The sequence below is a fragment of the Capricornis sumatraensis genome, chromosome 2 (assembly GCF_032405125.1).
Source record: "Capricornis sumatraensis isolate serow.1 chromosome 2, serow.2, whole genome shotgun sequence".
NCBI classification, from domain to species: Eukaryota; Metazoa; Chordata; class Mammalia; order Artiodactyla; family Bovidae; genus Capricornis; species Capricornis sumatraensis.
The window spans coordinates 57,948,222-57,973,992 of NC_091070.1; the positions used below are offsets into that span (position 1 = coordinate 57,948,222).

The 25,771-nt window shown below is 40.5% G+C and overlaps 1 protein-coding gene across 3 annotated transcripts in view; it reads right to left on the reverse strand.

Annotated features, from left to right (window-relative positions):
• The window catches only part of GNG2 (G protein subunit gamma 2), a 129,457-nt gene extending 105,337 nt beyond the window's left edge, over positions 1-24,120 (reverse strand). Inside the window, exons 1-2 of one of the 3 annotated variants that reach the window (XM_068964398.1) lie at positions 23,996-24,120; positions 4,466-4,497 (exon numbers count right to left, since the gene is read on the reverse strand). The gene's annotated coding sequence lies outside the window, so the exon portion shown is untranslated. Of the gene's footprint in view, positions 1-4,465; positions 4,498-11,673; positions 11,792-23,995 lie in introns of those variants that run through there. The other 2 variants (XM_068964399.1, XM_068964401.1) reach the window with 2 other exon arrangements.
• Positions 24,121-25,771: the final 1,651 nt, after the last annotated feature.

Below are 25,771 nucleotides of genomic sequence, written 5' to 3' on the forward strand. Positions count from 1 at the left end.
AGTGGATAGAGAGGGGACTCGTTACAAAATTAGCTACAACATTTAAAATCTCCATCAAAAATTTCTGGCTACATCCTACTGCAGAGATCGTTTTAAAAAATAACACCGTGATCCATTTCATTCACTAGGCAAGCAATGGTTTTATGCTTTGTGGGGATGACCTACCTAATGTATGGAAATTAAACCACACTTAGAAATTAGCTAGAATAAATACCACTATAGTAAAGTTCTAGAGGAGAGTGAAAAAGTTGGCTTAAAGCTCAACATTCAGAAAATTAAGATCATGGCACCTGGTCCCATCATTTCATGGGAAATAAATGGGGAAACAGTGGAAACAGTGTCAGACTTTATTTTGGGGGGCTCCAAAATCACTGCAGATGGTGATTGCAGCCATAAAATTAAAGGACACTTACTCCTTGGAAGGAAAGTTATGACAAATCTAGATAGCATATTAAAAAGCAGAGATATTACTTTGCCAACAAAGGTCCGTCTAGTCAAGGGTATAGTTTTTCCAGTGGTCATGTATGGATGTGAGAGTTGGACTGTGAAGAAAGCTGAGTGCCGAAGAATTGATGCTTTTGAAGTGTGGTGTTGGAGAAGACTCTTGAGAGTCCCTTGGGCTGCAAGGAGGTCCAGCCAATCCATCCTAAAGGAGATCAGTCCTGGGTATTCATTGGAAGGACTGATGCTAAAGCTGAAACTCCAATACTTTGGCCACCTCATGCGAAGAGTTGACTCATTGGAAAAGACTCTGATGCTGGGAGAGATTGGGGGCCCGAGGAGAAGGGGACGACAGAGTATGAGACGGTTTGATGGCATCACCGACTCGATGGACATGAGTTTGAGTGAACTCCGGGTGTTGGTGATGGACAGGGAGGCCTGGCATGCTGCGATTCATGGGGTCGCAAGGAGTCGGACATGACTGAGTGACTGAACTGAACTGAAAGTTCTAGAATATTGTTATTTTTCTTCCAATTTCTACAGGTTAGAGCCTAATAAATATAGCATAATGTGACAGGCAGACATAACAGCATAAAATAAAAATCTCACATTTCTTTGGTGCTATTCAAAGACCTTGGAACTTGCACACTGCCGGCAAACTCTCCAGAGCTGGAGAAACGCCAAAAGCAGCACAGTCCTCAGAGGCCACACCCACAGCACCAGAAAGTCTGGCCAAGGGAGGAGCCACTGGACTTCAACCTGTCCACCTGATCCAACGCCACATACTCCAAGAAAACTAAAAGCCTTTAGTGCCCGTATCCACAAAGCAGGATTTGCAGAGTCAAGACAAGAACTCACTTAATCAAGTTGGGAACCCTAAACCTTCTCAACCCTATACAATGAAATGTAAGATAATTCGATCTCTGTTACCTGAAGCATTTCTACCTTTCTGAACAGTTCATCTTTTTTACTCTGCAGTAGGCAGAATAATGGGCTTCCCCCAGTGGCTCAGCAGTAAAAAATCTGCCTGCAATGCAGGAGGACACAGGAGATGCGGGTTCGATCCCTGGATCAGGAAGATTCCCTGGAGGAAACCATGGCAACCTATTCCAGTATTCTTGCCTGGAGAAGCCCATGAACAGAGGAGCTCGGTGGGCTCCAAGTAAGATAATATTTTTGTACTATTTTAACCCACAGTCCATGGGGTAACAAAGAGTCAGACACAACTGAGCATGCATGCAGGCAGAATACTAGCCCTCAAATAGGTCCATGCCCTAATTCCTGGAACCTGTGAATATACAACCTTACATGGACAGAGGAACTTTGAAGATACGATTAAATTAAGGACCCTGGGATGGGGAGAGTATCTTGCATTACCTAGATATGCCAAATCTTCTTACATGGACCCTTAAAGTCAAAGAACACTTCCTGGCTCAGTTCAGAGGAATGGCTATGGGTGAAAGACACGTGGAGATGCAAGGCTGTTGGCTTTGAAAATGGAGGAAGGGGACTCTAGGATTCTCTCCAGAATTCTTTCCCTCCTTTCCGCCAGAAAGGAACACAGTTCTTTAGACCAGTGAGATCTCTACAGAACCTAACCTGCAGAACTGTAAGATAATATACTTGTACTATTTTAATCCACAAAGTTTGTGATAACTTGTTATAGCAGCAAACAAGAAATGAAGACATCGTCATCACTGCTGTTCAATTTGCATAACACTTTAGCAGTATTTTGTTTTAAATCTCAATATTTGACCATTTCTTACCTACTGCTTCATTTGCATCTCTATACAGACACAAAAATTAGATTTGGTACTAGAACAAATATGCTCAAAATCCCTCCAACAGTGCAAAACAATATATTTTTTAAATGTCTGTTTAGTTTCTTTCTTTAGTTTGTTAGCAGAGATCACTTATATAAGGAGTTTCTTTGCATAACTGAAACCATTAATTATGTATGAAGCAAAAATGCTTGTACAGAAGAGTGAAAATGACAAATAACTTCTTTAAAGGTGTGTAAAGACACAGCAGTCCTCAATGTATCCTTAGGGCACCAGATTGCTGGAAGATGCCACTGGCCTTTTGTGAGCCAAGGGCAGGATACCAAGGAATACAATGAAGAATTGCCCCATTCAACACACAGCAACTCCCACTGAGAAATCCACTTGAATTAATTTGAAACATTTAAGTACATTTATTAGTATGAAAGAAATCAACACCAAATCAGATAAGAGAACATGAAGTACTTGTTTTAAAAGACTTCATTATTAATAGTATTTGGTAGAAAGTAGGGATGGCTCAGCCCTCACCTGAAAGATATTAAATACTTCAAACAAAATCTCATTATGGGGTAACAAAAGCTATGCATGGTCTTAAAAGCACAAAACACACGTAGACCTGCCTTCTAATAATCTCTAGACCAGAAATTCTCAATCCTGACTATATATTATAATCACCCGGGAGCTCTTAAAAACTACAGATATTCAGATTCTGATTCAACTGGTCAGTACTTTCAAACACATCCCTGAAGATTCCGATGTGCACCCAGGACTGAGAACCACTGTTCTGTACCATCCACGAGCAGTCTACTGGACACACCCATCTGGATGTGGCCACTCCACAGATTTGAATCTGTTCTTCTTGTAGCCCAGTTATCACCACCACTGAATCTCCCAAAAGAGAAACTTGGCAGTTTTTCTAGATGTCCTCCATTCCTTCATCTCTATTCAGCAATTCTTACATATCCAGCCCATCATTCCCAACCCAAGATATATACTGGTCTCCCTTGCATGAGGCTTCTCTCTACTTCTTCTCCTAAGAAGGTTCTGACAGTAGTAAATACTAAATATTAGCTGAATGAGTAAATGGATGAATGGCTACCTTCAGTAAACTAAGGGTAAAAGTAGGTTTTATTTTTTATTTGCATTTTGCTGTAGCCAGTAATAGTTATGTAAATAAACAATCAAAAATCCAACAGCCTTATTTAAGCCATTGCCATATGATCCAATGGGGAAAGAAAAGAAGTAGGTAGGGGTACAAAGAAACAATACTGGTCATGAGTCAATAACTACGAAAACTGAGTGACAGGGATATAGAGGTTCATTATGCTATCCTCTCTATCTGGGTATATGCCTGAAATTTATCATAAGGAAGTTAAATTTTAAAATAGGGGGGAAAGTCCACATCAGGACGACGAAAGGTGGAACTATGTCTTGGTTGGAGAGGGTGAATACATTATCACCTGCCTCAGCAATATGGTGACCTTAGGGCTTCCCTTGTGGCTCAGCTGGTAAAGAGTCTGCCTGCAAAGTGGGAGACTTGGGTTCAATCCCTGAGTTGGGAAGATCCCCTGGAGAAAGGAAAGGCTACCCACTCCAGTACTCTGGCCTCGAGAAATCCATGGATGTATCCATGGTGCTGCAAAGAGACGAACACAACTGAGTAACTTTCACTTTTTTCAAGTCTATAGCTAGATTCAAATGGCTTTCATCAGTTTCAAAAGCCAAGTCAGTTTCTTCAAGAAGAAACCACACCAGTATTAAACAGACCTTTTATTGTTACTATTGTTGCTGCTGGAAAAGCCCTTATAACATCAAAACCAGTTAAGAACAGGGTTTTCCCTACCCTTCTCCAGTCTAATTTACTCTGACATCTGTCTTTCATTATCCTCAATGGGTGCTACCAGTTAATCATGTTTGGTGCCATAGGGATATATTTTGTTAAGGCAGTCATTTCAAAGGGTCTCCAAATTCAGGTTTTTAGAAAAAAGTAGGGGGCAAAGTGGGGAGGAGGGCAGAGGGAGTTCTGGTGAGAAATCTGATCTTTAACAATCATTAAGGAGAGTCTTTTCTTTCCCCTTTAAATCCCCTTCAGCAATCAACATTGCTAAAGACTATAAATGTTTCTTCTTGATCAACATTTCATGTTAAATGCTTTCACCTATAGACTTACTGAAGATGTTTTTTTCATTTTAAAGTTCTAGTTAGATTTAAGATCCTAGAAGAAAATATTTCAGAATTCTTACCTCTTCACTTCCCAAAGCCTGAGGCTCACTGGCTGTTGAGAAAACAGAGAGGAAAGTGTTTTATTAAAAAAAGGAGAGACAACATGATACATAAAAGCTGAACAAGCAAATAAATGTTTCTGTAAATAGGGTTTGGTGGTGATAGCTAAATAGTTTGAAGGGCAGGGGGGTTCACAGGTTTACATTTCTGAGCCAAGAAACATTTGTTAACTCTTTTTCTTTGAAGAAACAGATTTGTGAAAATATGAGTTCCTTTCTTAGTGAACATCCCCAGCCTACAAGAAAACACGAAAGTCAGCCTGGGGAACCTAGGGCAGGCAGAGTTCTTGGTGAGAGGCTGTGTACAGGTGAGATGAAACAAACTTTCCTCCTAACTCGATTAGCTCCCAGCAGGACCAACGTGAAGATATGCTCTTTTGTCAGGTACTAGGGACAGAGGTGGGGCTCCATTTGTGTGCATCTATTGGAGAAGGAAATGGCAACCTGGCAACCCACTCCAGTGTTCTTGCCTGGAGAATCCCAGGGATGGGGGAGCCTGGTGGGCTGCCGTCTATGGGGTCGCACAGAGTCAGACACGACTGAAGTGACTTAGCAGCAGCAGCAGCCCTTTAAGAGGGTAGACTGAATAAGTTTATGGTTAAAAACATCTTTAGCATCCAAAGCAAAAGGCTATTTAGAAGTAGAAACACGGACTTCCCTAGTGGTCCAGTGATTAAGAATCTGCCTTCTAACACAGGGAACGCCAGTATGATCCCTGGTCCAGGAAGATCCCACATGCTGCATAGCAATTAAGCCTGTGAGCCACAACTATTGAGCCTGTGCTCTAGAGACCCAGAACCACACTACTGAGTCCACACACCTAGAGCCTGTGCTCCAAAACAAGAGAAGCCACAGCGGTGACAAGCCCACTCAGGGCAACTAGAGAAAGCCCATGCACAGCAATGAAGACCCAGCACAGCCAAAATAATAATAAATAAAGAGGTAGAAATGCCTATACCCCTAGCCACTAATGACCTTTGAAGATGTGCAGCAGAGCTGGCCTAATTTTGCCAAGTGCGAGTGTGATTCATATCAGAGAAAGTTCCTATGTAGAGGAGCTTCTTTACTGCTGAAAAGATATCGAGCAGTCAGCTCAAAGGGAACTACCTAAGCCTCAAGGAATGCTCTATCATTCCTAATTTGTTATGTCTCAGAATTAAGAGGTATTTGGCATCTAGAGTATTATGACTGAGGGTGGAAATCACTTTCACGTTGGGTCCTAAGACCAAATGAACATCAATGTCTCTAGAGACTGCCCACTGTTTGAGACTGACATGTGTGCTAAAATCTCAGCTCAAGTGCTCATATTCCCAGATGACTATAAGGGACCATATGTTTTTAAATGAGCCAAAGTTATTAGAAAACTATTATTTCATGATTAATGACAGCAAAGGAAACAAAAACAAGCCAAGGGCAAAAAACAACCTATTTTCAGAGAATAAACCCTAGGGACAACAATGATTAGTGGGACTTGCAAAATTAGCCTTGAAGGGAGCTCTTAGTGTAGCACTCTCATAAGCTATTGTAAAGTAAAAGTCACTCAGTCGTGTCCGACTCTTTGTGACCCCATGGACGATACAGTCTATGGAATTCTCTAGGCCAGAATACTGGAGTGGGTAGCCTTTCCCCATCCAGGGGATCTTCCTGCATTGCAGGCAGATTCTTTACCAGCTGAGCTACAAGGGAAGCCCATTGTGCCAGATTCTTTACCAGCTGAGCCACAGGGAAGCCTACACACTATTGGGGGAGCATAAACTGGCACAATCTCTCTGGAAAGTAGTTGGGCACTATATTAAGATCTCAGATATGTTCTCAGCCATTGTCTTAGTGAGGTCACTCCTTAATGTGATCCCCCAAATGTTAAATATACACTAATAATTATTATCAAAGCATTAGAAATAGCTTAAATATTAATAATAAAAGCTATTAAGTAAAACAAAAAAACTACACACAGTGGAACTTGGAAAGGATAAATACAAAAGATTTAAATGCTGAGGAAAATACACATGAGATAAACTTATATGAAAAGAATACAAAATTATATATATAATATAAACTCAGCTAATTTTCTAATATTTATATTATATATACATTTTCTAATATTTTATTTAATATTCCTCATATATAATATTCTCCTAGTATAACATATATAATGTTTCCTAGTAAATATTATACGTAACATCTTTCTGATACACATTTTTCTAGAAAAAGATTGGAAGGATCACATCAAAATGTTAACAGTGTATTGTCCTTTATGCCCAGAAAATGTAAGTACTAGAAATTGCTAGATATGACTCAATATCTCTTTCCTCCATTCTAAGCTAGACACATTTAAGTCAAGAGTAAGTGCTTTTCCCACCTTCCCTTGTGGCTAGGCATGACCATGTGACAAAGTTCAAGGGGAAGGCTGCAAAAGTGATCCATGCAACTTCTGGGTCATGCCCTCCCCTTTCCAACTTCCTTCCTTCCTACTGGTTACAGTGAGGTTTTTATGGCAAGAAGCCACTTTAGACCACAAAGCAAGGAAAACATGATACGGATGATGTAACAGTATGACAGAGGAGCCTGGGTCCCTGGGAGATCTTGTCAAGGAGTTCCCTTACCAGCCCTGGACTACACACTTCTGGGCTGTTATGTGAAAGACAAATAACTTCTGACTTTTGTCAGTCACTGTGATCAGGTCTCTGTCACATGTAGTTCAACCAACAACTTGATTAATGGAAAGGGTCAGTCTTAGGTTATTTTTTACACTTTAAGTATTTTTGGAATTTTCAATGAATTCCTTTCATCATCCAAAAAAAAGTTTAAGCCTTGTTTACTAATCTTAAAAAAAATTAAGACAGCATAGAATGAAGTTTGGATAACATGTGCCTTCTTTCTATATATGAAAAGAGAAATGAAATCTACAGTTTTGAGAAATAGTTATTACACCATATGCCAGGGCAAAATCATATACAAACTCCCTGCATTTGTATCACCCTTTAATCACACCGCGTGGCACTTCATTTCAAGCTTTTTAAAAAATAGTTTTAATAAAGTAAAGTTCTAGAAATAAAGTCTGCATAAGGAATACTCTAAAAAACCTCTGTGCTGTGCTTAGTCGCTCAGTCATGTCTGACTCTGAGACCCCATGGACTGTAGCCCACCAGGCTCCTCTGTCCAAGAGGATTCTCCAGGCAAGAATACTGGAGTGAGGTGCCATGCCCCTCCTCCAGGGGATCTTCACAACCCAGGGATCGAACCCAGGTTAAAAAAAAACAAATCTCTAGGTCAATGTATTATACTTTTCCATCTAAGAGGATGCTGAAGCTTCTTAAATTTTAAAATATCCTTGAAAACCAGTATTGTATGTGTACCAACTTATACCTTTAATTTACAGTGTTGTTTGTTCTCCATATAGAATCATAATGAATCATTCCTCAGTAATCCCACTTTGTTGACTGTCCATCAAAAAAAAAAAACCAAGCATGCTGATTTTACTTTCCCCTGGAGGAATAACAGTTTTGGCAGAGTTCACATAACCTCCTTGGTCACCTTTGTGACCCAGAGGCCTGTATTATAAGATGATTGTACAAGACAAAGGAGTCATATTCCCTCCATAAAATAGAGAAAAGAGACCTGGTCTACTTGGGGACCGGATCTGAAACAATGGCCTAAAACCCATCTCTAACTGTATCAGAATAATGCACTAAGGATCCTTTAAATCTGTAATAATATTATGCCAGTGGCATTTGGTACCTTTTAGAGGCTCATTAAAGCCCTGTGCATCTGCACACCAGACACTTTCCTGGTAGACCTTAGAGACTTACATGTAATTATATAGCAGATAAGGGACCTATTTCCCCCATCTTCCCAAGAGTATGCCAAATGGTCCTTTTCTCCCCTGTGAATCATAACACCTAACACTAGTATGATTAACTTATATTCAGTAACAAAGGGAGGATTCCAGAGTTTCTTCACTTCCCTCTCAGGATGACTGAGCCAGCATGTTCTTGAGAAACCCTTACACTTTCTCTCACAATAGTCAAATTGAAGCTGATAGTCAAAGCTCTGAATTCTCAGTTTCTCTCCCCCTCTTCCCTTTACAGGAACATAAGCAACCCAACTCCACAGGCCTGATAACCATGGTAACAACATGCTCTGTGATTATGAGTGTGTTTGTTTTTTAAAATGACTCACAGATTGTTCCCCTAGAAGCCCCAGACAAACAGGTTTCTGGCTGGTTTATAAAATCTATCCAAAGTTTCTTACAAATTTCTTGCTCTTTGTAGCACAACCGGTGTGATGGAGAGAGAGTCATCAAATCAACATGTCCTTTTCTTTAAGGATGAAAAAAATCCCTCTTGATTCCTTAAACACTCCAAGATTAATCAATTTAAATTTCGGGTTAATAATGAAATTAATTTGAGTTTGTACACTGGAGATAATGAATCTGTTCCTAATTTAAATAATTAAGGTATTTCATAATGCAGTTTGAGAGATCCAAACATAATAATCAGATGAAAAAATCAGTAGTAAAAAATATCAAATAAAATAGTTTACATCTGTGTGTACATGTAAAATGCTTTAAAAGAATAAATGTCTTTTTTTATTAAAATGAATTTTCTTTTCCTTAACACTGTCTAATCATAACAATGTAACTTGATTCTAGGGTAAATGTAAGTCTTAGTACCGAGACGTTTTTAAACCAAGGTCTAAGATAAAGGTTCATTTTTAAAAAGTGAATATGAGAGACGCCAACATTTGGAAGAACTGTAGACTACTTCCATCCATTTATCAATACAAGTTATTTAAGACCCTGTATGTACTTAGCACCATTGTTTATAACTGAACATTGCAATAGAGCTTAGGGAAGACCATTTTCCTACTGGAGACAAAGGCCACAGGCATGGTTTAGTCCCTTATCTTCTCTCAGAAGATCCTCTGTGTCACAAAGCACCATTCTGGATGAGCTTTAAATCAGAGGAACCATGACCCAGTGATCACATCGGGTCTAGAATTCATAGTCCTGACTTGGGCATCACAGATGACTCTCTTCAAAGAAAAACAGATGCTGGTAATCTTGGTATACTGATTTTCCTCTGTTTGAAATGGAAATAAACCCTATTTTAAAAGAGATTTAAATAAATTTTATGCATATCTATTTAAATTAAAATGTGAAGTATCCTAAGGCTTACTTATGGTATAATTTATCACACACACACACATATAATAGTCATTAAAAATTAATTTCTCCAAAGTGCTACATATTTTATGTACTGTTACCAATAATATTTTTTTCTCTAGAGTTTGAAGGGATAACCAGACTATACTGGTTAGGATAGATTAGGTTATACTATCATAATTAACAACCCTCAAACCCTTTAAGAAAGAAAAACTCATTTCTCCTCTCTCTACATGTCCACTGTAGGTCAGTGGAGAGACCATTTCTGTTGTCTTTATTCTAAGAACCAGGCTTAAGGGCTCAGCCACTGTTTTTGTGCTTCTACCACAGTCAATTGCCAAGGAATGTATTCACATCCTGGTTCTTTTAAGCTTTTTCCTAGAGGTGACAAACATCACTTCCGCTCACGTTTCACTGGCCAGTGCAAGACACATGGCTACATCGAACTAAAGTAGACAGAGATGTGTGTCTATCATAAGTAGGGGAGGAAAACTGGAAATATTTATGACTAAGCACATGCATTGGTGAACAAATAACGCAAGCTTGAGACTATCACTTAAAGTCAAAACACTAACATCTGATTATGCCAGGGAAGAAGGCTTCCTTGGGTGATTCTTTACTCTAAGTTCTGAGCACCTGTCACTCTTACTGGATCATAATCGTTTCTGCTAAAACCTGCTAAGAACCCCAAAGCTAGAATAAAAGATACTCGCCTCCATCTTTGTGGTAACAATAATAATAAAATAATAAATTTATTACTGTGGTAACAGAAATAAAAATAACAATAATAACAGCTACAATTCTGAATAGTTAATTACTATCTGTTAGGCACTAGGTTGAAGCTGAAACTCCAGTACTTTGGCCACCTCATGCGAAGAGTGGACTCATTGGAAAAGACTCTGATGCTGGGAGGGATTGGGGGCAGGAGGAGAAGGGGACGACAGAGAATGAGATGGCTGGATGGCATCACTGACTCGATGGACGCGATTCTGAGTGAACTCCGGGAGTTGGTGATGGACAGGGAGGCCTGGCGTGCTGCGATTCATGCGGTTGCAAAGAGTCGGACACGACTGAGCGACTGAACTGAACTGAACTGAACTGATGTTAAATAAACGTTTTACACACACTATATAATCTTCTCCTGACAATTTTGTAAAGTAGGTATTGTCATTATATCCTAGTTTATAGATAAGGAAACAGGCACAAATAGTATAAGGAACTTGTCCAAGATATTCTGATTCCAAACCAATATTCTTTAACTACTATGCTCTCCTGTGAATTAAGCCTTAGAATATTATTTTCTACACTATAGTATTTTGGGATTATTTTAAAACATAATAAAAAAATCTTTTTTTTTTTTTTTTGCTTAGAAATTTTTACTTTTTTTTTTTACTCACATTTTTGTTAGCTTAATTAAAAGATAATCTTGGGACTGCTCAATAATCAAGTTTCTGTCCCCAAAGGAAAAAATCATAGTAAAACTATTAGTGAAATTAATGCTTATATACAGTAACGGTCTCTGAGTGAGTGAAGTCGCTCAGTTGTGTCCGACTCTTTGTGACCCCATGGACTGTAGCCTACCAGGCTTCTCTGTCCATGCCATTTTCCAGGCAATAGTACTGGAGTGGGTTGCCATTTCCTTCTCCAGGGGATCTTCCAGACCCAGGGATCGAACCCAGGTCTCCCACATTGTAGACAGACACTTTACTGTCTGAGCCATCTAAACACAACTACAATTCATGAAGTTTAAAAAATCTCCAAGGATCAATTCAATTCTCCATCAAAGACTCTAAAATGAGAGTTAATATATTTTTCATGTTTACATTTTTTTCACAATTTTTCTCATATGGCTCTGGGCAGATCAGATAAATACCCTTCTTAAACACAGCTCTGTTGGAAAAGCCTAGAAATTAACATTTACTTTCCTGTTTAAAAATGCAAATAGAAGAGTAGGAAGCACTCAGTCATTTATTACAGAGAAGATACTCCCACCGTTAACACTAACCTGTTACAATGATAAGGCACAGAAATACACCTGGGGCAAGCCGCCAAAACACCGGCGATGACAGCAGCTCCGCTGCAGTTTCTCTTTTCACTGCTGTCCTCTTACAAATCCAGCCTCTGCAATGGAGTCTCATATGGGAAGTGAAGAAACCACAAAGAAAAAGCAACACTGATCGAAATGCATATTGGCCCTGGAGTTGCAAAGTGAAACCCCACTTTCAAAATAACTCATAATTAGAAATGTCAGAGATTATTCTTTCTTCCCTTACACACGCCATCATCAACAAAATGCATGGCTCTCCGGAGAAAACACAGTTTTCATTTAAGTCTGAAAGACAACGTACACAGAACCCTTGGCCTCTCTTGGTCATTTCTTGGTCCAGGGTGGATTTTCTTTAGATCAAATTGATTATAATGACCAGTCAGCAGCACTCAATTTAATTATATATATATATACAATTACAAATGGTGCTGGAGAAGACTCTTGAGAGTCCCTTGGACTGTAAGGAGATCCAACCAGTCCATTCTGAAGGAGATCAGCCCTGGGATTTCTTTGGAAGGAATGATGCTGAAGCTGAAACTCCAGCACTTTGGCCACCTCATGCGAAGAACTGACTCATTGGAAAAGACTCTGATGCTGGGAGGGATTGGGGGCAGGAGGAGAAGGGGACGACAGAGGATGAGATGGCTGGATGGCATCACTAACTCGATGGATGTGAGTCTGAGTGAACTCCGGGAGTTGGTGATGGACAGGGAGGCCTGGCGCGCTGCGATTCATGGGGTCGCAAAGAGTCGGACACAACTGAGCGACTGAAATGAACTGAACTGATACAGTTATAATGCAGAAATGCAGGACTGGTTGTCTAAACTAAATGCCATTCTTAATGCTCACCAGGACCTGTTGTAATTTCTTCTGGAATCATTTGTTTGAAGGTGATTTTTTTGCCTAAGTCTCATAGCAGCCATTTTGTATTTTCTTCCAGGACTCTTTCTCTAATCTACCTAGATCATCACTATCAACAAAAACAAGCTTTTCATTTGTGTATACGTGTGTGTTTGTTTTTCTGAAAAGAGAATGCATGGAAACACTGTTCAACTCAAAGTTGTGTGATCTTGACAATTTTGACCTTTTTGAGCCTTGATATCTTCATGTACAGGATGGAAATAATATAGCGGCAGACTCTGTTGACCGCCCACTCGATAATCAGTCACCCTTCATCCTTGTTAACTGAGTCAGATCTTTTGTCTGGGGTCTGGTGACCATGCTCTTCAGAAAGGCAGGGTTGTGCCATGGCCTCACAAGAAAACAAATGAGCCAATTTCAGCAGTTCTGTTGGCCTTGCTACTAATAGGGAAGGCATGGTGAGTTGTGAAGGTGAATTCTGCTATGGGCAGCTTTTCTGTAACATTAAGAAGAGGTATATGGGCATTTCACTGTGCCTCCAGTGAAACTGAAATCAGCCCATAACTGAAATTGTAGTGAGAGCCATCTCAGCACAGTGAGGAGAGCTGGCTTCAGAAGACAAACCAACCTGCTCAGGATGTCAGAATAGGAGGAGAGAAAGATTTAAGGTTGCTAGGAACACTGTCCAGCTAGGAGGAGGTCCTCAATAAATGTCCTATTGTTTACACGGTTTGGGTAGGGTATTCTTTCACCAGCATCCAAAAGTATCCTGATTGAAAAATATTGTTCTCATCACATAGGATTACTTTAAAAGCTAACGGAGACACAGAAAACAAATGTATGGTTACCAAAGGGGAAAGGAGGCAGGGGAGGGATAAATTAGGAGTTTGGGATTAACAGATCTATGCTACTGTATAAAAATAAACAAGGTCCTACTGTATAGCACAGGGAACTATAATATCTTATAATAAACCATAATGAAAAAGAATATGAAATATATATATGTATATCTTAATCACTTTGCTATACACCAGAAACTAACACAACATTGTAAATCAACTATACTTCAATTTAAAGAAAAAGCTAATGGAAAACAGTAACATATACAAAGTCTCCAGCACACAGAAGCTCAAACAGAATGCTCAACAAATGCTAGTTCTCAACCTGATTCTTGAAACACACTCATCCGGACATGAGTGAGTGCTTGGTGCTGTGTAGTTCGAATGACTCCCCTGTGAGGTTTTCCCTGGTTCCCCCAAGTAGAGTTAAGGGCAGAAGTCACTATTTTCTCTACTTTATCCATCTAAGAGATCATACCAAATATCTAAGGTGATTTTAAACAGTAAGATTCGTGTTTAATTCCGACAACAAGCCCTGTAGTGCTGGTGGCAATGTAAAAGTAGACTATTAAACAGAGGAGTCTTCCTGACTACTCTGACTACTAAATCACTTTGATCTAAATACAATCTCACCCACATATGCTCAACAGAGAAGCCAAGTGTTCTGCATTTGTAGTCTACCTAGTTCAACTGGAAAGCTGCTTTCGGCAGAGGAAGGACATTCTATAGATTCTTGCACAGGTGTGTGTGAAAAGGGTCACACTTCAGCTGGAAGTCCATCTCACCCTTATTTCAGAAAGATACCTGTACTTCCTGCTTGGGAACTCTCTCCCCAAAGCTGCTTACATGGCTTATTCCTCACCATAATACAGGTCTCACTCAAATGTCATCTCAGAGGGGCCTTCAGGGATTACCCAACAAAAGTAAAATCGCCATGACTACACCATCATACGCACAATCTCTATCATTTAGTCTATTTCTATTTTAATCCACCTCAGCACTTATCACTGCCTGGTATTTTCTTGTATAGTAATTTGTTTTTGTCAGTGGAGTCCAATCCTGGCTGATTCTGATTTAATTAGTCTGGGTTGAGGTTGGGCCACAGGTATTTTTTTCAAAGTACCTCTCAGTGATTTCTAATGTGCAGCCAGATCTGAAAACCGCTGATTTACATGTTTACTGGGTCTCTCTCAACACTACAGTGTAAATTCCAAGAAAACAAAGAACTGGCCTGTTTTGTTCATCCAAGTATCCTAGGCCCTCAAAGGACACAAGGCACACTGCAAACATTCAGTTAAGACTTGCGGACAGTCTGACTAACTATATTGTAATTTCATCAGTATTTGTCTGTTTCCCCAGTAGTTTATGAGCTCCTAGAATATCTAGCCCACTCTGCATCAAAAAGTAAATGACTCATGAAAGTTCATTAAACAAATGATAAACTGCATGTGTGAACCCAAAGGCTTTCACTAAAAAAAGAGGCAAAAACCTCACCAAACCCACAAATACATATGAGTTGATGAATGTGTTAATTAATTGGGAGGAATACTTTTACAGTATATATGTATATCCAATCATGAACACTTTAAATATCTTATAATTTTATTTGACAATTACACTTCATTAAAACTGAAATTAAAACCAAACAAAAACCCAAGCTGGGGAGAGGGAGAGGGTGGGATGATTTGGGAGAATGGCATTCTAACATGTATACTATCATGTAAGAATTGAATCACCAGTCTATGTCTGACGCAGGATACAGCATGCTTGGGGCTGGTGCATGGGGATGACCCACAGAGATGTTACGGGGAGGGCGGTGGGAAGGGGGTTCATGTTTGGGAACGCATGTAATAATTAAAGATTTTAAAATTAAAAAAATAAAAAACTAAAAAAAAAAAAAAAAAAAAACAAAACCCAAGCTGTTCTCACGTGCTATAAAGCAGACAAAGATGAAACTGGGTGTGGCTGCTATCCTCAAAGAGCTTGCAAAAAAAAAAAAAGACTGCCATTGCCATTATATACACTAGAATGCACTAACTGCTGAGAGAAAAGAACAAAAGACTTCAGGGGAAATAAAGGCTGTTTTTTATTGGGGAAGGAAGAAACCAAGGAAACTTCATGAAGAAGTGGCATTTGAACTGAGTCTTACAGGATGAAAGGACTTTGGTGAGGCAGAGAAGCCAAACTATAGAGGTGAAGTGTAGCAGGAGCAGCAGGAGAGTTCTTCTAGGGAGGGGCAAGAAAGCAACCAATCAGCCCATCTGGAGGTCAGGAGAACCAGACCTAAGACACCAACTATCAACGTGGGAAAGAGCAAATAGTATCAAGGTATGTTTCCAACGACAAGGCAAAGGTCTGAGCGACTGACTCCACCTTGACTGGTGAGGAAAATAATGGAATTGAGTTTTCCTAATTGAGGGACTAAGAGAATGGGGTGTCATTAATAGTCATGGAATCAGGTGAAGAACTGGTTGGGAGTGGGGAAAGGCAATGGCAAACACTGATTCTGGTCTCAGTTTCAGTGGGTTGCGTGTTCTGCCAAGTCCGTAAGGTGCTTGATGTGCAAATTTAGAGTAAGTTAGAGATGAAGATCCAGAATTAGATTTGGAGCTGCTCTCCACCCCTGTGACAATGACAGAAATCTTAGAAAAGGATTTGATAAAGGAAGAGGGAGAAATTAAGTGGCAGAAGAATCAAATCTTGAGAATACTCATATTTGAGGTGCAGAACTTGGAGTTAATGAAAAAGTTGGGAACCTTCAGATAGGCATGAAGGGTGGTAGAATATACCACCCCCAAATATGTCTCTTTGGCATAAAAATATTTTGAGCAGATTATTTTGGGAAATCGGACAAATTATGAAAACAGACTAGAAGTTACATTTTTGTAAGGGAAATTTACATTTATAAAGGAAATCTTCATTTGTAAGAATGCCTCCCTCTCTGGTCCTAGGAAAGAAGGATAATTAACTTGATAGAGCCTCTCATCAAAGGACCGGCACCAACTTAAATATGCGTATCAACTCTTAACTCTTATTTACCTCAATTTTCCTGGCCACCTCCCCATAACTGACCTCCTCCACTCCTCCCTCTCAATTTTGTCTTTAGCTCAAGGTGGTATTTAAGCCTGAGTTCTAAATCGCTTCTGAGAGCTACTCATTCTTCCTTGGTACCTCCCATGTATAGATGAGGTATTCAAGTTAATAAATGTCTGTTTGCTTTTCCCTTATCAACCTTTTGTTACAGGCTTCCTAGAACTGAGAAGGGCGAAGGGAAAACTATTTTCTTCCCCTACAGGTAGGAAGAAAACAAAGTTAGCAAAGGTTACCAAAGTCAAAGGGAACCTTTGTTGGCAACAGGTTTATTTAAAGTTTAGTTATAGTGTAAACTGACTTCCCTGGTGGCTCAGACCTTAAAGTGTCTGTCTACAATGAGGGAGACCTGCGTTCGATCCCTGGGTGGGGAAGATCTCCTGGAGAAGGAAATGGCAACCCACTCCAGCATTCTTGTCTGGAAAATCCCATGGATGGAGGAGCCTGGTAGGTTACAGTCTGTGGGGTCACAAAGAGTCAGACACGACTGAGCGACCTCACTTTCACCACACAGTTGCACTCACTTCACATGCTAGCAAAGTAATGCTCAAAATTCTCCAAGCCAGGCTTCAACAGTATGTGAACCGTGAACTTCCAGATGTTCAAACTGGATTTACAAAAGGCAGAGGAACCAGAGATCAAATTGCCAACATTTGCTGGATCATCAATAAAGCAAGAGAGTTCCAGAAAAACATCTACTTCTGCTTTATTGACTATGCCAAAGCCTTTGACTGTGTAGATCACAATAAACTGTGGAAAATTCTGAAAGAGATGGGGATACCAGACACCTGACCTGCCTCTTGAGAAACCTATATGCAGGTCAGGAAGCAACAGTTAGAACTGGACATGGAACAGACTGGTTCCAAATAGGAAAAGGAGTACGTCAAGGCTGTATATTGTCACCCTGCTTAGTTAACTTATATGCAGAGTACATCATGAGAAACACTGGGCTGGAGGAAGCACAAGCTGGAATCAAGATTGCCGGGAGAAATATCAATAACCTCAGATATGCAGATGACACCACCCTTATGGCAGAAAGTGAAGAACTAAAGAGCCTCTTGATGAAAGTGAAAGAGGAGAGTGAAAAAGTTGGCTTAAAACTCAACATTCAAAAAATGAAGATCATGGCATCCGGTCCTATCACTTCATGGGAAATAGATGGGGAAACAGTGTCAGACTTTATTTTGGGGGGCTCCAAAATCACTGCAGATGGTGACTGCAGCCTTGAATTAAAAGATGCTTGTTCCTTGGAAGAAAAGTTATGACCAACCTAGACAGCGTATTAAAAGGCAGAGACATTACTTTGCCAACAAAGGTCTGTCTAGTCAAGGCTATGTTTTTTTCAGTAGTCATGTGTGGATGTGAGAGTTGGACTATAAAGAAAGCTTAGCACCAAAGAATTGATGCTTTTAAACTGTGGTGTTGGAGAAGATTCTTAAGAGTCCCTTGGACTGTAAGGAAACCCAACCAGTCCATCCTAAAGAGATCAATCCTGAGTATACATTGGAAGGACTGATGCTAAAGCTGAAACTCCAATACTCTGGCCACCTGATGCAAAGAACTGACTCACTAGAAAAGACCCTGATGCTGGGAAAGATTGAAGGCAGGAGGAGAAGGGAATGACAGAGGATGAGATGGTTGGATGGCATCACTGACTCAATGGACATGAGTTTGAGTAAACTCTGAGAGTTGGTGATGGACAGGGAAGCCTGGTGTGGCAAGTCCATGGGGTCACAAACAGTTGGACATTACTGAGCGACTGAACTGAACTGAATTGAAACAAGTTTGCAGGCAGAGGAAAGGGTCAATAAAAGGAAGAAACCAAATATGTAGGAAGGAGACAGAATTATCATCAGAACATAGCCCCCTAGAAAGTAAAAAGAAATGAACTGACACGTTCCAAGTAAAGAGCTGACTTCTGGATTGAAAGAAAGGCTGTGCTAATACAAGCTAGGAAGGGAGGAGAAGAAAACGAAAGAAGACAGGAAAAATTTTGAGGTGGTAAAGAATGAGGTTGAAGAATTCCATAATACATACATTCTCTGAAAAACAAAAAGTGACCTTCAATGAAAAAAGGAAATGGGGGGTTGGATTTCATTGTTTTCACTGAAAATGCAGAGTGGAGTAAAAAAGTGAAATAAAAAGGAAAAGGATTTTCCAAAAACAGCAAAGTCCTTGTTGGTGTTGCAAGGACTCTGAAGTGAAGCCATCACCTCAGTTTCCAAACCCTCTCCTTCAGTTCTATTGCCGGGTGACTGGGACAGAGGATCATGGGAAAGCATGACCCTGACAACCAGGCTGACAAGGGGACAAATGGAAGGCCAAAGAAATGGGGAGGAAGGGTCAACCACCCAGTTTTTCTAAATCTTTCAAACATTAAGAGCTGACCATTTAAACATATTTGCCAAGAGATAAAAGGGCTGATTTTGTTTTCTATCTTCACTTCTAAGAAACATGTTTTACCACTAGAGTTTGAGAATTGAGCTCCCTCTCTTTTAAAGTTTAATGAAGTCCTCTGGAGATTCTGAACACTGTATGAACATCGACTCCCATTAGACATAACTCGTTCTCTTTAACATAAGAGTTTTAGGGAACCGCATACATTTCTAATGCTCTTACTTGAAAATCTGAATCTCAGTTCCACAGTGACATCTTTACATGTGAACAAATTTGAACAGAGAAACATAGCATATAAAATGTAATCATTACCTTCTTTTTAAACCAAATAATATGGTCTTCCAAACAATTTTTAAAGTGACAAAGTAGAATGACTTTCTCTAAATCTTTTCTCTACAATGGAGGAAAGTAAAATGGAAACTGAATTGAGAAATGAGGTATTAATCAACTGTGCAGTTCTAGAAAGGTAAATTCTGGGTCTATTTTATAATCCATCACTGAGGGGGTGATACAGGATAGGTTTTTTCCCAGGTGGTTTTTAGCTCCACCATTCGTTCCGTGATGTCCCTGCCTTAACCCAGCACTGTAATTCCCCTCTCCCATCTGGATCTAGTAAAGCCAGTCATAGGTCTTCCCAGTAACTGTAGAATCAACAGATTTGCAAATTTTAAAAAGTTGGGGGCCATTATCCAACCTCTTAGTACACACACAGAGTGTATTACAAAAAATTAACATACACATTAATATACAATCTTTCAGGAGCTCTTCAAACCATTCAAGGTCAACATCTTCAACCACGCCATCTCAGGTATCATTGCTGTTCATCAGAGTCCTCCCTAATCATTCCACTCAGATGTCCTCAGCCCCATCCATACCTTACCTCTCTGGTTTTGGAATAGAGAATGAAATCTGTGGTGGAGAATGAAACACAGGGTTCTTTATTTTAAGATGTGAAATTTGGATTAGAATCACATTTTGTTAGTAGAAACTTCTCTCAGAATCTGTTGTTGTTTAACTACTATAGCCCCTTTCCAAGATTAATCCTCTCTATTAGAAAAAGTTCGAGAAAAACTTAGTACTGTAGTTGAACTTGCTACCTGTTGGGCATTTTTTTCTCCTGAAGCTAATGTGTAGAGACTATAAGGACACTGAAGTGACAGGTCCCTCCTGCCTCCTTTGTGGCAGCCTGGCCAGCAGGATCACTGGTCTACAATAAGGGTTTGAAGTTCACTATCCAGTTCTTGATGTTACCAGCTACCAGGATCTATGCAGATTTGCTTTCTCCTTTTCACTTTAAAAGTTACTTTTGAGAGAAGTATTTCACTTGGGCAGGGGTAATATTGGTGCATGCAAGAGATTAAAATATTATAGTCATGATCTTTCTGACACACTATGTTAAGAGATGCCACCATTTAAATACATCTCCTTGAAAACAACCCAATTTTAAAAAAATGGGTAAAGGACTTGAACAGACATTTCTCTAAAGAAGACAACAAATTGCCAATATACACATGAAAAGACATTCAACATCACTAATCCTCAGGGAAATGCAAATTGGGACCCTAATGTGCTGTAATGGAAATATGTTGTGTCTGTTACATTGTGATGCCTGCTTAATCGTGTCTGTCTCTTTGCGACCCCATGGACTGTAGCCTGCCAGGCTCCTCTGTCCATGGAATTCTCCAGGCAAGAATACTGGAGTGGGTTGCAATTTCCTCCTCCCGGGGATCTTCCTGACCCAGGAATTGAACCCGCCTCTCCTGTGTTTCCTGCATTGGCAGGCGATTTCTTTACCACTGGTGTCACCATAGTTGCTATGGAAAACAGTATAGTCATTCTTCACAAATTAAACACAGTTACCATATAATATAGCATTTAATCCTTCTGGGAACCCAAAAAGACGTGAAAGCAGGGACTCACACAGATGTTTGTACACCCATGATCATAGCAGGATTAGTCACAAAAGCAAAAACAAGGAAGTAACCACAATGTCCATCAGTAGATTAATGAATTAGAAAATATAATATATACATAAAATGGAATATTATTCAGCCTAAACAAGGCATAAAATTACAATTATATGTCACAATATGGACAAACCTTTAAGACATTTTGGTAAATGAATTAAGCCATCACAAAAGGACAAATACCACATGATTCCACTTATATGAGGTGCCTAGAGTAGTCAGATTCATGAACAGAAGGTAGAATAGTGGTTGCCAGGGGGAGGAGGGAATGGGAAATTACTGTTTAATGCAACAGATTTTCAGTTTGAGAAGATGAAAAAGCTCTGGAGATGAATGGTGGTGATGGTTACAAACAATGTCAACATACTTAATGCCACAGAATGGCATACTTAAAAATGGTTAAAATGGGAAATTTTGTTTTATATATATATTTAACTGCAATTAACAAAATGTCTCCTGGAATCTTTGAGATGGTGGCAACGATTAAGAATAGACTAGCTTTTCCTGATGCAGGAGAAAAAAGGGCCTGAGTACCTACTATGTACCTGACAGGCACTCCTAAATCATACGCAAAAGCAAAAACCAAATAAAACCGTAACACGACAAACAACGATGAAAAAATACCTTGATTATTAACCCTTCTTTACAGTGAAGAAAGCAAGGTTCATAAATTCACGTACAAGGTCAAGGAGCAAGCACTAGTGGTAGTATTCAAAGGCAAATTTGCCTGCCTCTCGAAGCCTGTGTTCTTTTCACTCTACCATGCTGTTTTCTGCTCCCACAGTTGTCTTTGAAGAGGCTTTGTGCTTTGACTATAGAGCTTTTATACTTAAAAGTTGAGCCTGCCTTCTGAAGTAGGCTAAAAAAGTCAGTCAACCAAACGCATTCACTAGGAGCCCACCATGAGGCCCAGGACTGGCCAGGAAATAATGGAGTCGTGTTTCCACTCTGCCATTAGCCATATGGCAGGGGAAAAAAAAACACACACACAATTAAAATTTCAGTGTCGGCTGACTCTAAACACTCTGGACAAAAGCAGTATGTCGTTTTATATTCTGTATGGCCAGAAGAAGTGGAAAGAGTCCCATTTTACAGGCTGGGAGTTTCTTCACCTTTTTCCTAAAGCTCCTACCATCATAGTTACTGATCTGCTGTTACTCATTCATGTTGTGCTTCAAGCTGGAATTTAACAAGGAAATGTTTTGGCTATGCAAAAATAGGCATCTCTTGTTCAACGTCTTTTTAAAAGAGAGCAGGGGGTTTCTGGACTCCCCTGTGTCTATGACCCAAGCTTTCATTTTCTTACTCTTTTATGAAACACAGAGAGAAGTAAGGCAGATTGTCTCCACATCCCCACACAAAGCAGGGTGTTGGCATTACCTAGTGAATCCAGACTGTAGATGAGTAAGTACCAGAGGGTGAGTCCCATTTTCACTCATATAGCCCAGACTCCCAACTTTCCATTTCATGACAGGCAGCTCAAGCATATAGCTGCAGTTAGGGGCATTCTGGATCCAAGATCCACCCAAGATCTCTTCTTTGGGTAGATGATCTTTACATATTTTACTCCAGGAGACATACAGCAACTGGAGCCATGGAATACTTGGCATGCCTTGTTTTGCCCACAGGTTTGATTAAATTCAACAGATCTGTCAGGGGAGCGCCATGGTTTCAACACCAGTAATACTTTGCCTGTTAGTCATCATAAACAAGCTCAGAAAATTAGGCATTTTATTCCTTAAGGACCCCAAAATTCTTATTTCTGAAATGTGCTGTTACCCCACATATTTTGAGAAGCCAAATCAATTTCATAAAGATGACATTAAAAGAAACTTCACAATTGAGAATAATGATAAAAAAGGAAGCATATACACTCTCCATGGCATATTTGGTATTTAAAACTCACATTTAAAAAATTTATGAGTGTCTAAATAGGACCTTTTTATTATTTTTACTCCACTATAAGCAGTTCTTTCTTTCCTTTGAAAATGTATCTCCTTTCATTCTAAAAATGCAAGACAAAACGTTTTTACCAATGGTCATTTATTGCTTAACCATACTTCTTATTGGAGACAAAGGTTAATTTTTAAAATCAGGCTATGTTGGGATATTAAACTCTTCCTCCTACATACTCTGCGAAAAGAATCTCACAATTTCATTTCGAATCCGTTAGACCTATTTACTGCACTTGTATGTATCATTCACAAATATGAACAAGCCAGGGCCACAGACTCTCAATAAGATGACCCATTGCTCAAGAAAATCAAAGAATAAAAATCACGTTCTGATTTCACTATTTTGTCCATGCACAGCATATGCAGGTAAGGAAACAACTCCGGCAACACTTTAACATGTTGTCTCTCACCGAGGCTAATATGTACCTTGACCTAGAGCTGAATAAAATCTATATAAACATAAAATCCATATATACACTCCTATCTGATTCTAGATAAGTTAAACTCGCCCCACTCCTTTGAGAAAGGATGCAACTTTAGGATAAGACCCACTGGCAACTGATAGCTGTTTCTAAGGTTATCCTGAGAGCAGCTGCAGAGCGCAGAGGGAGGAAGACACCGTTTTTCAAATGGTAAATACTGTCCCTCACATACGCAATTCCAGCCTTTGTTGGTAAATTCTGAGTACAAAAGGATTTACTCTCCCAAAACAAACAAACAACATAAAAAGCCAAATCACAATCCTTAGGCTGCAAGACAGGCCACTCCAGTGCTCTGTGTAAGAAAGATAATGCAATTAACATTTTACACCACTTACACCCCTGAAACAGGACTGCGACGCTCAGATGGTCAGCCCACAGCTTCACAGCCCCCATTGATTTCGCCTGGGCTCTGCTTTTCTTACAAGAGAACTCTGCAAACAGCTTCTTAATATTTAGCATGTTTTCCTGATGAGTCACGGAAGCTAAGCACTAATGAGGATTATTTTTTCAAACCTAGGTGTCACAAATTTGGTCCTTCTCAAAAGTCCTCCTAACAGAACCCATCCTGATCATTTCCTCCCATCCCCGAACAATGTGCCTTTCTTCCCTTCGAAATCTGCCCTTAAAACCGCTGGCGGTGGTCATTTTTCCCACTTAACAAGGAGCAACACGAAAAGCATTTCCTTTACCTTGGCTCCCGAGGCTGGTCCGAGGAGAGTGGCTTTCCTCCGCCCTCCGCGCCGCTGAGTGCAGGCGAGCTCCGGCGCAGCCCGCCCAGCCCAGCCCCGCAGTAGTAGGAGCTGCCCACTGAGCGGCAGCCGTTGTGTGTATGTGTAGCAGCAGCGCCTGCAGCCCAGGGACTAGTCCCCACCCAGCTTTGTCTTCAATCATCGGTCTTTCTACAGGAAGCAGCGCATCTCCCACTTCCTCCTCTAGCTTGCAGTGAGCTGCTTACTTCTTTCCCTCTCCTTCCATTTCAGGGCTCACTGGAACCCTTTGCCTGTAAATCCTCTTCCCCCTTTTGTTCCAGGTCCCTTTGGTCCTGTCTGCTCCTTCCTCCCCCTCATTCCCTCCTGCTTTCAGCCCCCTTCCACGCACACAGTCTGTTTTCTTAGCTTGAACTTGGTTTGTTGCTGCTGCTGCTGCTATTGTTTTGAGGGGTCTGCAGCCCCTGACCACATTCTACCCCTGAGATCCAGTGCCAGCCTCCATGGCTTATCCTGATTTACTGGGGTCCCTACCAAGCCAGCGAGCTGGGAGCTTGCAGCTTCTTGCTGAAACACTTCTCTCTGTGGCCAACATTCCCGATGCTTCATTTCTCCAAGGCCCTACTACATTGAGCTTTGGCTTAACCCACGTGCTCAGAAAAGAATGGCCCTAATATGTATTTTTGTGGGGCATAGGAGATAAGAAATGCTACCTGTGACCTAGTAGTGAAGACGTATTCCCCGAGAGATTCTCAGTAGTGGGAAGGAACGAGGTGGGGCTGAATGCTGGATCTTCTCCCCCCAGAAACAGAGCCAGAGCCCTCTGCCCTACACTAGCAGGACTAAAAGGACCCTCGCCATTCTCTCGGCCTTTCCCTTCACTTTAGGAGGTGGTGGAGTGTTAGCAATAAGGGGAGAGACTGCAGGCAGTCTGCCCACCAGTATCTGAGTCCACGCTGTCATTACTGGCTATGAACTTGGGCAAATTATTTAACCTCTACGTGCCTCAATTTCCTCATCTGCAAAAATAGAGGTGATTAAAGTCACACCCCATGGCACTAGTGGTAGAGTCCACCTGCTGACGCAGGAGACTCAAGAGATGCAAGTTCAATCCCTGGGTCAGGAAGATCCCCTGGAGGAGGGCAAGGCAACCCACTCCAGTGTTCTTGCCTGGAGGATCCCATGAAGAGAGGAGCCTATCAGGCTACTGTCCATAGGGTTACAACGAGTTGGGCACGACCGAAACAACAGAGCGCAGGGTCATACCCCATAGCAGAAATCTGAGGATTAAATGAAATGATGCACAACATGATAATAATATTTTCCTAAAACATAAGATACGTTTGACATATCAGAGCTCTTTTTAGAGGATACAAGCTCAGAGATGGTGGTAACTTTAGCAGTCAGCAGCCAAACCAGGACCACCACTTGGTTTCCTGATTCCCCATGGTTAGTATATTCACCACTAAACCTCATTGCTCTTGGGGCTCTGAATTTATTCATCTTGTGAGTCATTCTTCCTCATTAGGAACACAAGGTGCTTTGGGGGAAGCTACAAATTAAATACAGGCTGAGGGTAGGGGTGGGGGGAATCCTTCTAGTGTCCAGGCAACATTGTTAAGAAACCTCTCCTCAAGAATCAGTGCTTGGAAAGCTAATCTTCCTGGGCAACAGAGTAAATTCTCAACTCTACATTTTAACCCAGGCTTGCCTCACCCCTCTAGCAAGTAAACTAACAAGGAACATTGGGAAACTAGG